Source organism: Cryptomeria japonica, chromosome 3 (assembly GCF_030272615.1).
Source record: "Cryptomeria japonica chromosome 3, Sugi_1.0, whole genome shotgun sequence".
In the NCBI taxonomy this organism is placed as follows: Eukaryota; Viridiplantae; Streptophyta; class Pinopsida; order Cupressales; family Cupressaceae; genus Cryptomeria; species Cryptomeria japonica.
In genome coordinates, this window is record NC_081407.1 from 239,820,933 (window position 1) to 239,838,400 (window position 17,468).

Sequence of the window (17,468 nt, forward strand, 5' to 3'; positions counted from 1 at the left end):
ATTCAGGAGTTAAACATCTAGCTAAAAGCTGTTAACTACAAAGAACGATTAATTCTCAAATTTCGTAGTGTCTCGCCATGTGAATTCAATTTGTTGATGAATTTTGCATTCATTAGTTATTCTTAGGTTTGATAAGGATCACTCAATGCCCTAGCCTTCTAGGTGATTATGAATTACTGCCATCGTTATTATTGATAATATGCACTATTACTGCAATGAATTACTTTTGCAGGCTCATTCTGATTTCCGAGTTGTATTAAGCATTGATTGCCTGCAGACAAATAGTCAATATGGATAATATCATGGCCAAACCTAATTTTGTGGACTTCAATATGATGGGGCACATTTGTTTATGGCAAGATAATTTTAAAAAAGAGCAGGTATATTATCACATCATCATTTTCACAAATGCAATTGTATCTTCAGAATTGATCCAATGACATGTGAGTATTGCCATTTATATGAATAAGATCACACGTATTGATGAAACTCACATTGGGTATTTAGAAATTTGAGAAGCATGCAATTCCTAATGAATTGTGACAAAATTGAGAGATCAGTCTACAGTTTGAGGAAACAAGCAATATGATACCTGTTTCTTTACAACCCATGATGCCACCTGTTATCTTGAGAAAAGAGAGCTTTGTTTCAATGTTCATTTACTTCCTCAAAACACTTCAGCAATGCAAATAAATTACTGTTGGCTTTGAATTCAGTTGCACTAATTTTTGTCTTTAGTAATGGTTAAATTGTTTTTATCTTACTTGAATAAATCTGTGTACTTGTGACATTTTTGACTATCCTAATTTGTACACAAGCACCATGCTGTTATTGTCTTTCCCGGTATTTCATTACTTTTTTATCTTATTGTAATTACAGCGGATGCCACCCAAATGAAAAAACAAAAAAAATATAATTATTATTCTGACCTCCAGTAAGTGTCCACCATACTCTGACTTCCTCCACCAAAATGCATCTGCACCATTCCCTGCAACACTTACAAATTCTGAAATACAGAATTTTATTAAGCCTCCCATCCAATTTTATTAAATTCTCAGATTCTTGTTTACTCGTCGTTGAAGTTTCAAGAACAAATGCATAACAGAAATAAATTCTTTGACCTGATCATAGCCTTCAGAATCATCTACAGAACCATTCAAACTAAAAGTTGAATCAGAAAAGAGAAAAGCCTGACCTTACACAATTGGCACCAAGAATAAATCGATTGCATTAATTCCCCATTGAATGGATACAGATATATAGTTTGGCATTGGAAGTTGCCAAACAAGAGAATATTTGATCTGTCCAATATAGATATGATGCCAGCTTTCAAAGATTGCTCTTGCGATAAGTAGACGGACTTAACTGTTGTTCACAACAGCTACTTTATACTCTTGCCAATATAATTTAGTCATCTCCCATAAAATATTCCCGGCCCAAGATAAGTGATTAAACCTTCCGCCAATAGTTCATGACTGTAATATTTACCTTCTGTTGCACTGGACCTTCATTTTACCACAATAATCTTCCTGATGTTCTAACTTGCACCGCTTAACAATTATTCCGCCTCACCCGCATGCATTAAGAATGAAATTAAATAAATTCTCCCATGAAACATTTTCAGGCCCGTGTATCAACCAAGTCACATCCATCTTAATTGCCAAGTGTAGAATGTATTATTTCCAACTATGGTGGCTCATTACAATTCGGGACCCACAGATTATATCAATGCAATATAATACGCAGAAATAGCAACCTTCAATTGAATCGACTCAATTCAATAATATCCATAGCACTCGCTGAGCCAAGGTCGATCAATATTTTTTTTTTAATAAGTAAATAGCTGCAGAGGGGCAGCACCCTTGTATTAAAAACCAAGGTCGATCAATATTAATCATCAATATTGGAAGCATAAATATGAGAACTCACTGCTTATGATATTAATACACCGCCATACAAAGAAGACCCGTCAATAAGGATTGTCGGCTCTAAGCATAATCATGGCAATATCAGTGTTCCACGGGGACGCGTCCCCCCCCCTTTTGGGCACGTCCCCCCGTCAGAAATGTCTCGGGGACAGGGGGACGGGGACGCGACGTCCCTCGCCGTCCCGCCACTGCCACCCAAGCGCCACTAGGATGCGGAGACGTCTTCGCGTCTCCCAAGGAGACGTGGAGACGTCTCTCAAGGGACGGGGAGATGCCCAGGCGTCTCCTGCGTTCCCACATCAATGCTAACCAAAAAAGCAGTTTTTAAAAAACATGTGACTTTTGGGGGGGTTAAGGGGTAACCCTAATTGGACGTGGGCCAATAGAAAAATAACACCTGACGCCTGACCCTGCAAGGGGCGATGCCCCTTGACCCCAACTTGGGGGCGCTGCCCCCAAACCCCCGTTGAAAAATATAGGGGGAAAACGCGTCGATAGAAGTAGGGAAAATTTAACCTCTGAGTCAAATTAGGCTCCATATAACAACACAATTAGCATTGAAGAAATCTTGGTATTTAGATTTAGTATTTCAAATTTCCTATAGTCTCATTTGAAATGTAATTCTTATAATGTAATATTGTCATACATCTTTTCAAAACTAGTTTTTCAAGTACTATATGTATATGTATAGCTATATCAGCACCACCACCCCGCCACCCCCCCCGCCGCCGTCCCCAAACTTAGGCCCTTGGTCCCTGTTGTGACGTTTTCACACATCGCCCCATTTAAATGGGGACCCCCTCTTTTCGCTTTTGTTTTGCCTGTTCTTCTCTCTGCTTTTAGGGTTTTGAATGAGTGAGTTGTCTGTCTGGGCTAGGGCTAAACCTTAGGGGTTTCTTTTGGATGTTTTTCAAGCTGAGTCCAGTCAAATTTTGAAAGTTATTAAGCATCCTTCCGAGGATTGATTATTGAAGTAAGGTGAGTCTGTCAGGAGGTCAGATAGGTCCCAGGTTAGGTCTAGTCAGTGTTTTTGAGGGAAAATTCAAATTTTGTCTGAGTGTTAGCATTTTGAAGATGAAATTGTATATTCTTGCCTAGGTAAATTTTGATCAAATTTTGGAGGCAAGATGATGCCTGAAACAGAGAAAGTGCTCCTGTCCTTCACTGGAGGCCCAAGGCGAATTTCATTCTAAGTGCAATTTCTTGTTTTGCGAGAGCTTGCTAACTGATTCCGGGCCTTGAAGATGACCTAACTCTGCATTGTGAAATGTTTGGAGACCTAAAATTTTGAATATTTTAGCCAGAAAGGACAAAAGTGCTCCCGTCCCTCTCCAAGGGACCAGAGCACAAATGTTATTTTATGCACATTTGTCACTGACTTTTCTATTTTGTTTTGTGCAGGGTCTTCCGGAATGATAATTGGACATGACTTGATACTTTTGAAGATTTTGAAGGCACAAAAATGGTGAATTTTGAAGGTTGAAGGAAAAAGTGGTCCCGTCCCTCTCCAAGGGACCAAGGCAAAGTGCTCCCGTCCCTCACTGAAGGACCAGGGCGAAAAGACTTATTTGAGCCCATTCCTGGCCTTGTTTGGTCAAATCGAAACATCAAAGGCATGGTGAAGGACGAAACGAACATGATAAAGCATCCAGACTTGATTGAAAACAATAGAATGATGAAGTTTTTGCCTAGAAGGTAAAAAGTGCTCCTATCCCTCACTGAAGGACCAGAGCACTTTTCTTTATATGCACAATTTTAGACCTCTTTTGGACATTAACTTCTATTCATAGCATGAAGTAAGATGAAATCTTCCCTAACAAAGGAATTTCGAGATGAAAAGTGAGACAATTTGGCTTAGAGAGCAAAAAGTGCTCCCGTTCCTCACTGAAGGACCGGAGCACTGAATTTCAAATTCGCACTATCTTTGCAAGATTAAAGTGATTTTATGATTTGAAGAAGTTAAGGGAAGCATGTTTTGTCCATTGAATATAATTTAAGCAGTTCACAAAGGAGTAAATCAACCCAAATGACAAAAAGTGCTCCCGTCCCTCACTGAAGGACCATGCCACTTTTTCAAGTTTCTCCTCTTTGTTTGATATTTTATGGCAAAACTTGACTTGGATGGGAAGGACTAATGATGTTTTATGCCTTGGACGCGATTGAACTTTTAAAAGAACAAAGAAATACACCAAGATGCAAAAAGTGCTCCCGTCCCTCTCCAAGGGACCAAAGCGATTTTACAAAAAGTGCTCCCGTCCCTCTCCAAGGGACCAGAGCGATTTTCCAAAAGGTGTGAATCTCTTGCAAGGCCAAGGCAAGTTTGTGATTGAAATGAATGGAAGAGGACATGATTAGCCCATTGAAGATAATTTGGGAAGCTAGCAAAGGATGGATAAGCTTGAAATTGAAAAAGTGCTCCCGTCCCTCACCAAGGGACCAAGGCGAAGTGCTCCCGTCCCTCACTGAAGGACCAGAGCACTTAACATGTTATCTCGCCTTTCTCGCCAATTTTGGACAAATTGAGGCCAAGGCGCAAGTTTGAAAAAGTGTTTAAAATGCCTTGAAGTGGAATTGAGATGCGAGAGTTGCAAATTTTGACGACAACTTGCAAAAGTGCTCCCGTCCCTCACCAAGGGACCAGAGCGCTTTTTTCAAATATGACCATTTACCTTGCATTTTGAAAGGATATTTTTATTACCAAGGCTCAAGATGGAGTGAAATGTGATATTCTACGCCTTGAGGGTAAATTGAAGATTAATGTGATCAAGAATTTGCACATGGACTCAAAAGTGCTCCCATCCCTCACCAAAGGACCAGAGCACTTTTTTTTGAAAACAACTAATTCCCTCCGAGATTATGCTAAGGCAAAGTTGTATGAGATGGGAAGGATTTTCTAAAACATGGTAAACAAAGGTTTGACTTTAAAAAATTGAGAATCCTAGCCTGAAAATGAAAAAGTGCTCCTGTCCCTCTCTAAGGGACCAGAGCGCTTAATATTGGCATTCTTTATTTTTTGCCATATCCCAACGTTGACATCCTCCAAATTGCATGAAATGCCAAAATCATCAACTTCGAAATATTTGAAAAAAAAATTAAATTAAATTGGCATTTAATAAAGGCGCATGGCATTTAATAAATTAATTTTTAGCCTCAAAAAATCGAATTTCTATTATAAAGGCATTTAAAATTAATTTTTATTAAATTAAAATTGAAAATGGGGCGCTTGAGGTATCATGTTTTATTATTTTATTAGGTCGGCCTCTTGTTTTTGCAAATTTATTTATTTTTTGGCCTTTTTTGCCAAGTCGGCCTATGGAGAGATGAAGTGGTGAGCGCCCTATATAGTAGGGGTGTTTTGTGCAATTTTAATCATTCATTCATTATTTCAAGTGCGATTTGAGGAGCAAGGAAGGAGGTGCGAAAGCTAGCCTATTTGGAGCGAATTATCTTAAGTGTTGAAGACTAAAGGTGGTGGAATTGATGCTTGAGAAGATTAAAGGAGGCGCATTTTGCTAAAGGAAGGACTTTGATCTATATTTCGCCTAGCCAAAATTCACCCTATTTTTTGCATCATTTTTTAGAATTAATTCTCAAGTGGAGGTATGGCGAGATCATCCTAGTCCGAATGTTGAGATTTTGAATTTTGAACTTCAAGTTTTTGAAAATTACATGGTTAATTAGGAAATGATAACTCAAGATTTATCATGAAGTTTCCTAATTAAAATCTTAAATCTTCCTTTTGAATCCTAATTTCTACACTTCAAGATATATTATTAATTGTGAAATGTTGTGTAGGTATCAAGATGGCGACTCCCAAGCTCGAAAGATCTACAAGTCGGAAGGCTCTCCTCAAGGAAAATCAAGCCAAATCAAGGACGGTCTCCTCCAAGAAGATCAAGCAAGGATAAGGGCGACCTCCTCCAGTCTAGCATCGACAAGGATGGCTTTCTTCGATCAAACATCAACAAGGGCGACCTCTTCCAATCCAGCATTCCAAGGCGAGGTACATCAATCATCCTGCAAATCAAGGACAAAAGGAGTTAGAACAAGGGTTCATTGAAGAAGCAGATAATTTCAGAAGAGTTAATTAAAGATAGCTTCTCAACAACATCAAATTGAATATCTACCAAGCTACAAGTGTCAGACAAGGTGGCATCCTAGTCATCACTCCTCCAGTCGGATTGGTCCACCTCAACAATGTACAGATTCAATGTACCTAACTCATAGAAGGTAGCACAAACTTCGATGTACCTACCTCGACTATCCATTGGTGGAATTTTCCAGAGAGGACATGTGTCCAAGCAATACAATTATTTCATTGGTCGAGCATTAAATGTTATGTAATGGTTGTAACAAACCCTAATTAGGGTTTTCATTGTAAAATCTTGGCCATTGATCTCTAATTGATCTTAGCCATCGAATTGTATTGAGGGCACTATATAAGCCCTGGCATTTCATTTGTAAAGGTATATAGAAGCAGTTAATAGAAGATAGATAGAGAGTAGTTAGAAGGTGATTAGCTAGTTGATAGAATAGCAATTAGAGTAGAGTAGAGAGAGAAGGCAAAGATTGTTGCCAAGATGTTGTTGTAAGAGACTTGTAACTTCATTGAAGAAATGGTGAAATTTATGGGTCGATTCGACAATTTGCATGGTCTTTATACTTCTTATATTTGATTTCATGTTATTAGATGAATGGAAGAAATGTGCTTGATTGATGGTGGAATTCGTATATCCATACTACTAGCAGTTTGTTGATTGTAGACTTGCCTTGTGTAGTCAACTGGAATCATTCAGCTTAAGCTTAACTTCAGTTGTCGCTTCTTCATTGATATGCATCAACCTGATGGTGTCTATGCCTGCAGTGATGATTTGAACATCATAAAGCTTTCCTTTGAAGATCGCACTAACCTTGTGGAGATGGTCCAGCGATGTCAAAACAAGACTTAGTTAGAATTTCATCAAAGATCATTCATTGCTCTTACATTCTTAGTGTTAGGATTAGATCCTTTCCTCACCCTCATCTTTTTTCTTTTTTTAAAATCAAAGCTAGTAAGAGCCTGTGTTCCAGCAATATTCAAAGCAGATCAGACATTCAATCATCAAATGTAAGTCCCCTTGTGATTCCAGCAAATTACATCATACCACAAAGAGCTTATCCACACGTAGAGATCCTACACGAAGAACCTTGGAGTCATCATGATTGATCCTTTTCCGCGATATCTTCAGCAATCAGAGGCTTTACTCAAGAGAGGATAAGGTACCCTTGGGTATTTTATTCTGTGTTTGATAGTGTACAAAATACACATCAACAGTCCCCCCGTCCCAGAAACGCATCCCCCCGTCCCCAACGCCCGTGGAACACTGGGCAATATAGATATTTTAACTCTCTTCTTAGCCTCTGCAGATTAATATGATCACCATCCAGAGAACATACTCATGGCAAACATATTACGGTTCATACACTTCCACAACTTATATTATTCAACAAAATATCCTTATTCTTTAAACTTGGAATATCAAATCTCTAGGCAGATACAATTCTAGATCTATGCTAAAACTTATTTGAAAATTCCTTATCAATGCAAATTTGTCTCCAATGGAGACTTCACAAATTTGGCTCAGCTATGAACTCTATCGCAAATCCACCTCTTCAGAATAACTAGGTTTTTGTCCAGCCCTGCTGTCAAACAACTGAAGGTTTTCGTCTCCAGAAATCCTCAAACGTTTATCAATTCCAAAAGCATGCCCAATACATCACCAGGAACCCCCTCATAAAGATCTCTAGGAAGTATCTAGAAGATAGGCCGACTTGTTGGAGAAATATATATTAATAAAGTGACATTATAATATTATTTTATTGTTTATTCAATTAAATTAATTAATATTATGTCATAATTGGATATTTTATTTGTTTTTGACAACTTAATAAAAATCAATTTAATTAATTTTCACCTTACAAATTGGGGACATTACAAATTTGCACTAACAATATCATGGAAATAAAAAACTTCTATCTTCTCCTCAGCATTCCCCTCTTCTTTCACTCTCACCAGCTCATCTGCATGCAATCCATTACCATCTTTATCATTACTTATTTTAGAAAAATTAAATATTACTTCTGTTTCCACATTTTCTTCTACTGCTGTTGCAACTCCTTCCTCATCATTCTCTGCTGCAACATCTTCTTTACTACCTTCTGCTACAAAATCACTCTTCTTTGTCTCTTCTACAATATCTTCTTCAACACCCTCTATTGCAATTTCTTTCACCACTTCTTCCATGCCTTGCAAAAGACATGTTTTTGTTGCAATCTTTAATTCTTTTTTTTTCCTACACACAGGTTTACCTGTAAACAATTCATCATCAAAAAGATAATGGGACTCAACCTTATTCATATTCTTCTCTTCTTCTTTCCCCGTCAACTACTATCCTTGTGCTTAAAAATTTCAACATCCTCTTCATATTTTGAAACTTTTAAAGCCTTTTCTAACACCAATGTAAGAACCCCACCAAGATTCTACCCCAAAATTTTCTCAAAGCCTTCGATTTTATAATGCAGACATTTCATCAAACGCTTTGCAAGTAATCTTATTTTGACACAATAACATTCCAGATATAATAGTTACATTTCTTCAATTCACAAACTGTTGAATTGATATGATATGTTCAGAATTAAACACAACAATAATAACATTAATAAATCAACAATGTTTTATATTTCAAATGTTGACTTGCTTGAGCTACTTGAGATGCCTGCAAGCCTACTGTTCACTAGTCAAACATTCACCTCTACAATTTCTAGTCCTGCTGATATATTTAATTATTATTATTATACCTCCTTATGCCTCCCCATCATGTACGACCCTGTTGCAAAGAGGCGTGGCAGCCTTAGAGGAAGTACGATTACTTTCAAAGGCATAAACAACACCTTTTATGACTTGCTTGACTTTATTGGCTCCCCAAATGGCATTTCCATTGGCTTTATGCCTTTCAAACAACATCCATTGGCCCTTCCTAATTTGTATGGATCCTTTGCATAATGAATGACAACCAAGGAAAGAGTTTCAATTCTTTAATTTGATAGCTTGTTGACATTGTTGACCTTTTAAGTGCTGCATTTGAATCTTCCCAAAGGCTTTTGAGCCTTCAAACATGAATTTCATCCTTCCATTCAATGATTCGGACCATCTCTTTATACTTAATAGTAGTACAGCTTCCATATGGAGCTGAAAAATGTATGGGTTGGTGAAATCTAGTTGCTACAAAAAAAATTATTAATTAATTAATTTATTTTCTGAATGCATCCTTCCCTTGTAATCTCGGGATCTTTTACCTTTCACACAAATCAAAAGATAAATTTATTTTTGCAAGCAAACCTACAATAAATTTGTACTTGAAGTACAAAAGTTGGCAATTGCAAACAAATCCCTTATTTTTTTGGAATGAATGCATCTGTGAATCCTATGTGAATCCACCAAGGTTGGCTGAAATAGGTTTTCATCTAATCAACTAAGGAGACCAAGGTTTTTCATCCTAGGGTTTGCTGAATCGGAAGTAGAAGCTCTCAAAGCTATCCAAGAAAATAACAAATCAAAAATGAATTGCGTTTGGCTCTCAACCCCTTCTATATCCATCTTTGAGAGAGTTAATAAATCTTATTTTCTTTTATTTCATTTTCTCACTCATATAGTGACCCACTTTATAATTTAACATTGACATTAACTAAAGTTACTTTTGTAATATACACCCCTAAACTTTTTTTTTGATTTGTTTTGCCAAACAAATTAACCACAATCAACATAAGATATGAATGGTCATTGCTGTAGCATTAGTTATATTTTTTTATAATGCAAACAAGGGTTCCCTGCTAATGCAATTTTCTGATTTGAGATTTAGCAATCTTCTTTCAAATGCTTACATGGTTCATAAGTTTATTGCCTTTACAATGAAGTACAAAACTAGGCAATAAAAGCATGATGAACAACCAACTACTTCACATTCAAAATACCTCAAATCTGAAGTATTACATGCGCTTTTAGGTGTATTGCAGCAGTCCGAGTGAACAGTCGACAGCAGGTCTGAAATTCAACATTTCATAATCATTATGCAAAGCCCCAAAGGCATCAGGTCAAATAAACTCTCCACATCGACACCCCACACTCCTGATTTATCAGAATGAATTTTCAGCCTTCCCAACACCTGAAAATCTCATCTACCAAATTGGAATCATGCTCAGAAAGTTTGCAACAGTAAAGCTGGGCACTAGGTACATAGCTGATTCCGACCAAACTGGCTTGCAAACAGTCCAAATCACTCAACCAAGATGCCAAAATGTACTTCCCAGGTCTGGGAACAAAGGACAACAAGAAGACAGGTTGCTACAGCCAAGGAAACCATGAAACCAACTTCATAACTTTATGACAGTCATTCCACAAGGGAAACCCAAGAGCAAAACCCTTAAACAACTATCATATCCTAGTGGCCTTGCTTTGGAGAACTGTATGATTAATCATCCATAAATTTAAACCCTTTCTAGCTTATTTTTCAAAATCCAAAAGAAGGTTCTGCAATTAAATCCTTAGTTGTACGGCCAGCATTAAGAGAACTTGAAAACACCACCAAAATATACCCAAAAATCTTTGCTAATCACCAAAAATCAAACCCACAAATCTGCAATGAATAACTTGTATATTTTCATTTTCTTCAAACCCCGATTTCCGAAAATCTGTGAAAACTAATCTGTCTCCTGTGTGAAAACGCTAAACCAGCTAGGGAGGATCTTTCACCACCAAAACTAATGTATTTGACAAGGGTTTCCATCCTCAATGAATCTCAAAAGAACTTCTCTGTTCATTCCAACAACATTCTATTATGTGTGCAAACTCTGTATGAGAGGATGAGAGCCCAAATCCAATATATAGACTTGGAGGGAGAAATTAAGGCAAATTCAAATATTTGAATATAATATTCTCTCAAAAATGACCCCCATATAACTTTTAAAAACAACTTATGCCTCCCATAGCTTAGATGTCCCAATTGGAGACACTTTTTGAGATATTAATTCACTTAAATATTAAAGTCACTTTTAAAACACTTATTAAAATAATTTCCATCACCTTATAGAAACTCACAAAGACACTAGAAATAGAGAATCAGACATGCCAAAACCAACTAAAACTGACAGACGATAACTGATGCCAACACAAGCACATACTACAAATAGCAGTGTTCTCTGAGAACCAACAGAGAAAAACCCAAAAAGATCAATGCCATGCAACCACTTACTATAAATAGCAGTGTTCTCTAAGGATAAAAGAGAACAAACCCAAAATAATCGTTGCCATGCAAGCACTTACTATAAATAGTAGTGTTCTCCAAGGACCAAAGAAGAACAAACCTAGAAAAACCCAAAAAGATCGATGCCATCCATGAACTTACTATAAATAGCAACTGTTGTCGAAACCTACTGAAATTGAGAACTGAGCTCACCAAGAATATTGGAACCCTCCCAATGCATCTGGATTCTGGAAATCTACGAAAGACATCTTGTGTGGACATCTCATTCAGGGATGAGCAATGTAGTCACATGCATTGAGATCCCCACTCCATCATCACATGTTGATACTTTAGAGAACAATGTTGCTTCTTTGGGAAGTTCCATTAATTTTTTGCAATAGGAAAACTCTAGTCTTCTAGATCCACCTCATTCGGATTCCTATTTATTAGTCCTTGTTTGTGGAGTCTCACATTTTTTATTTGGAGGATACATTAACGGATGTGCATTACCTCTTCAATGGCAATGATGTCATCATATCTTATGTGTTTCCAAATGCAATTTAGATTTTTCCCTCTCTTGATTCCACTTCTTTAATTGAGCATTCAATTCTTGTTTTGGAGTTGACATGTTTTTTTAGCATGAGGACATTGGAGTTGTATTTAAAGAAACACATTTAGATTTGGGTTCCTTATTCATCTAGAATATGGGAATGGCTTATATGATCAGTAGTCGATCTACTTCTTGTTGGCAGTAAATTGCTGACATATGAATAATACTTTGTTATATTGCGGTAAATTACCGACATATGAATAATACCAACCGCCAACAACTACTAACTAACCCCTACGGGAACATTACATTGCCATTTATTAAACTAGACATAACTAAGTATTATTCATATGTCGGCTATTTACCGCCAACACTTCTCCCAAGGGGAGAAATGTTATTTGCACGCAGTGGATTGTTTTCTATATTCACGATTTCACCATTGGCATAGGATCTAAAACACAATCTTTTTTTTTCCTCTCATATGGGGGGGATATCTATTGTACATTAGTGATATAAGTAATCCTTGGGGGTTATCTTGAGTTCTCCTTTCTTCTATTACATGTACATGTTTGTTTGCTTCTTTCCTCTCTCTTGGAGAGGAGCTTTTTCCCATGAGGTTTTCTCCTTTTCTCCACCCTTGAGAGATATATTTATGTTTATATGGATACCTAACATGGGCATGTAGTGGGAACCCATCCATGCATCTTATCATACTCTCTAAGTTGTCCTTAAGGGTGTGGGGGGCGGGCGGTGGTGGTGTGAACATGGTATATTACCTAACTAGTTTCTTATTAGGTCCAATTCACACTAGCATACTTATGTTTACTCAGGTCATTTGTTTTTTGTGTCTCATTGCATAAGATTAAGACACATGCCATGTTCTTATTTAATCTTGTTTCCTACTTGTTTTTATAAAAAGGATTTCTTCATTGTATATTGTATCATTATTCATTTTGCATTTGATGAGTTCTTAGGCTTTATAGAAAATCTATTGCTTCTCTCCTGTATAAAAGGTTGCTCTCGTTGTCGATGATCCCAAGGCTATTGTGGGGTTAAATTAACAACTCTTACATTCTCCATGTATTTTTAGTTTTATCTACCTCATTTTCTAGAGGTCTTTTATCATTGCGGTCATATTCAAGTCTATGCATCCCCAATATAAAGCATTGGATTCAATTATGTCTTCAATTGATAAATCTCTTATTGTTGAAGCTAAAAATAAACAAGTTGGATTTCATGGGATTTTAGTTGGGAATCTCAAGTCTAGTGTCCAAAATCCCCATATTGAACACCAATTTATAAGTTGCATTCACATTTTTTGAAGTCATAGGATTAAAGAGCTCTATAAACAAGAGCTAAAAACTATGGCCATGTGTTGCCAACTACAACAAAACCTTCATTGAACTGTAATGCCCCCTTCCTAATTTGCCCTAGAATCACAATTGCAACAAATTAGGGTTACATCTTACCAAGTGAGATATCTCTTTGGATAATATGATCCTGGTTTTGAATCCTGCAATCATAACATAAAAAACATATACATATGGACACACACACACACACCTATATATATATATATATTCAACTTCCAATTATTTGGGTTAGACAAGATCACATCATATTCATATATCATCAATAATATTATACAATCACATTAGGGTTTGGAGGAAGAAACATTATAGGTCCGCCCAAAGCCATTTCTACACTAAGCCCAAGAGCAGAGTGAATGTTAGAGCCCTCTTGGCCTTGGTGGGCAATCGATATGGACATTCATTGAGGTGGTCTACTTAGTGGGTTGCTTGTACCTGCTTTCCCTAGCAATGTCTCATCCTCCTAACTTGGGTGGAAGTCATAAGGGGGTTTCTTGGTGGTTCTATCTAAGCCCAAGAGCGGATGAGTACTCAAAGCCCTCTTGGCTCTAGGGTGAGTAATATGGTCATCCCTAGGGTGGCCTACTTAGATAACCTTCTTATAACCCTCCTCTTACACCCTAGGCCTTTCCTACAAGATGGATTTCAAACAGTCAAGTATATCTTATATTCTATATTACTATGTGATGCTAAAAATTTTGTTAGTATAAGAGGCATACACATATAATGAGACAATAAAAACATAATTGAAAAGCTTAATTAAAAAACTAAATCAAAGACGCAAATCATAAGCCTTCCTTGAAATGTCCCATTTTCCTCTATTCTTGAGGACCTTGAAGGTGTTGGATTGATGGACTCTTAGCGGAGCAATGACCCCCAAAGTGGCAACTCAAGAGTTGAGTAGCTAATTGATCATGATTGATTATGGAGATGATATGAAATGCATGATGTAAGAAACTAGATTAACATGCTATGATCAATTCCAAATCTAATTACTAGATAATCAAAATGCAAATTGCCTATAGTAATGATGCCTAAATTGATATGAGATGGGATCCTTATTGCTCTAAAATGAGGGGTATTTATAGGAATTCCAAGGCCAAAGCTGAGGTGGCAGGAATCGACGGTCCAGATTTGATCTGAAGATATCAAGGGCCAAGATTGAAGAAGTTGGAGAAGAGGTTGGAGGAAGGGACATTTGTCATCTCTGTGGTGACAAGTGTCAAGGAGCCTTGCTCATGAGAGGGCAAGTGTCCAAGGGAGGAGACATGTGGCAAAAGTGCCATGTGTCTCAAGGAGAGAATATCCACACCATGAGAGGTTAGGATAAGGAGGTTAGAATGTGCAAGATAGGATAGGTTTGGTTAGACCCAAGATTAGATAGAATGGGTTAAGTTAGGGGATGGTTAGGTTGGGTGGTTAAAGTTAGGAGTCATGTGCTCATTTGAGTTTAGAAATTCAAATAATTGGAAAATGGTAATTAATCTCAACAAACTTGAGTTTGTTAACCTTAATTAGGGATTAGAAGAATTGATTAGTATGGGGAGACATTAATTAATTTAGAATTAATTAATCAAAGGGGGATGTGAGATGAATTATATAAATAAATCATTTAGATTTATTTACTAGTAGATGAATAGAGAAATTAATTAAATTGCTTGTGAATTCAATTAATTAGGAAGGGGAATTAATCAAATATCTGTGTATTTAATTAACTATCTTCAGACCATTTTTTAGGTGTATACATTTTGCCCCTCTTTGAAGTGATGTGTGACGACGCGTTGGTTCAAAGAAAGCTCGATTTGATGATGTTCTTGATATTGATTTTGATAGGATGCAGATTCGATCTTGATTGGATGCGGATTTGGTTTCGATGTGATACTGATTTGATTTGGAGATGATAAATCTCGATATGATGTCGATTCGATTTTGGAGATGATAAATCTCGATACGATACTGATTTGATTTTTGGAGATGATAAATCTCGATACGATACTGATTCGATTTTTGGAGATGATAAATCTCGATATGATACTGATTCGATTTTTGGAGATGATAAATCTCGATACGATACTGATTCGATTTTTGGAGATGATAAATCTCGATACGATGCTGATTCGATTTTTGGAGATGATAAATCTCGATATGATGCGGTTTCGATTTTGGAGATGATAAATTTTGATATGATGCGGTTTCGATTTTGGAAATGATAAATCTCGATATGGTGTCCCAGACTTTGATTAATAAAAATTGATGCAAGGATGCCCCCTCGGGAGATGAATCAGATAATTTTCGAATGTTTTCGTGATTTTTTTATTTTTTTGAAATTTTTGAAATTTTTAGATTTTTTATGATTTTCCGATGTTTAGAGATTTGTAGAGTCAATCTGATTCATTTCCCGATAAGAAATTTTAAAATGTCGTCCTACCAGACTGATTAGTTGATTAGATGATTAACAATAAGTGAATAAAAATCCCACTCAAATGCCCAATTATGAGTTTAAAAAGGTGAAATCATTTTTTCACTCCTCATTTGTGCACTGCAGTTGTTGGAGAAAAATTGCTCTGGAGGAAGGAAATGGCGATCCCGTATCACCAGCATAGGTTCGAGCGAGTTCGGCGATATGAGCATCCTCCGGCATACAGTCCACCAGTACGTACTTCGAGAAAACCCAGCTTTGTTAATTTTTTAAAATAATTTAGCTGTTAGCATAAAAAATCATTTTTTTAACGTTTTCGTTAGATGGGTTGGGGAGAAAATTGCATTTTTGAGTTGGGTTTTTCGAATAGTGAAATGGGTTTTTTTGGTTTTTTAATTTTTACAAAATTTTCACTTTGCATCTCAAAAAAATTATTTATTTTATGCATGCATTTAAAAATTTGTTTTTTTGAAAAATTTTCGGGCGGGAAGGGAAGAGGCGAGGCGGTGGAGGCCCGGCGGCGGCCGCCACCGGCACCACCACCGGCGTCGTGGGCGCCACGGGAGGCGCCGCCGGCACCGCTGCGGGCGCCTCGGATGCTGCGGACGGCGCTGCAGGCGCCACCGCGGGCGGCGCCGCCTACGCCAGGGCTTAAATTTTTTTATTTTTTATTTTTATTTTTAGATTTTTCAATTTCGATGCATTGATTTGATTTTTCGGTTTTAATGAATTTTTCGATTTTTGAACAATTTTTCAATGTTGTCGTTTTTTCCGATTTTTCGATGTTGTCGATTAGGTGATGATTTCTTTTCGCGATTTTGATGAATTAATTTGATTTTTCTATAAATTGATTTGATTCGTCAGATTTGCTGTCAATTGGATTTGATTTTTTTTTCGATTTTTGAAAGGGTAAGATTTTAATTCTGATTTTTCGATTTTTGATAGGGTAAGATTTGATTTTTGATTTTTCGATTTTTGATAGGGTAAGATTTGATTTTTGATTAAGCGCTCCTGATTGATAAATTTGATGATCAGTTCCGATTATCTCGATGCATGCGCGAGATGAGAGAAATTTGATAATGACCTCATGATAGATGAGCGTCATTGATAGGGGTCCAACGAGATTTGATAAAAATCTCAATTGAGTAAAATAGACTGATAGATAGATTGATTTGATAGATAGATAAATCAAGAAACTGATATGATGAGTTGATTTGATTGCAGGAGCACTTCTCCGTTCTTCAGTCTCGGGAATGTTTCTCGAAGACATGGATGTTGATACCCCGTCTTAGCCAAGCAGAGTGAGACCACATTGGCAGGTGTGGTTTAGCTTCCCTTCTTGACATGCCCCGGCCTTTGATAAACTGGGGATTACTAACAGCTTTAGCAAAGCGCTGGCATAGTGAACATAACACGTTTCACTTGCCGACTGGAGAGATGACGGTGATACCTGAGGATGTCTACCGAATTTTGCGTATCCTGGTGATGGGGCGATTTAGTATACTATGATCTGAGCGAGCGGGGTGGGACAGAGGCACTTTGTCGCGTGTTTGAGGATGACGAGATAGGTGGGTACGATATTGCATGGCAGGAGATGTTGGAGCTAGGGTATGCCACGTTGCCGACTGTACTTGCTGGATTTATTGGCAGCTTCCTTTGTCCTAATCACAGGTCAAAGGGATTATCCGTTGGATGGGGTCGTCTGCTTGAGCAGATGGTGACAGAGGGGACCCGATTTTCATGGGGGTCATGTATGTTAGCACACTTGTATCATGACTTGCACCGAGTTGTCTATCAAGGGTCAGCTGCATTTTCAGCAGGGGTGACTATGCTTTAGATATGGGCCTGGGAGCATTTACCTATTACACGACCATTGGCTGACAGAGATAGGCCTGTAGGGAGGCCTTATGCGGAGGGGTATCC

General features: G+C 37.4%; 1 protein-coding gene across 1 annotated transcript in view; it reads right to left on the reverse strand.

The window, feature by feature from the left end:
• LOC131074376 (uncharacterized) overlaps nucleotides 1–17,468 on the reverse strand; it is a 56,887-nt gene that overhangs the window by 1,890 nt on the left and 37,529 nt on the right. The gene's annotated exons all lie outside the window — the stretch shown is intronic.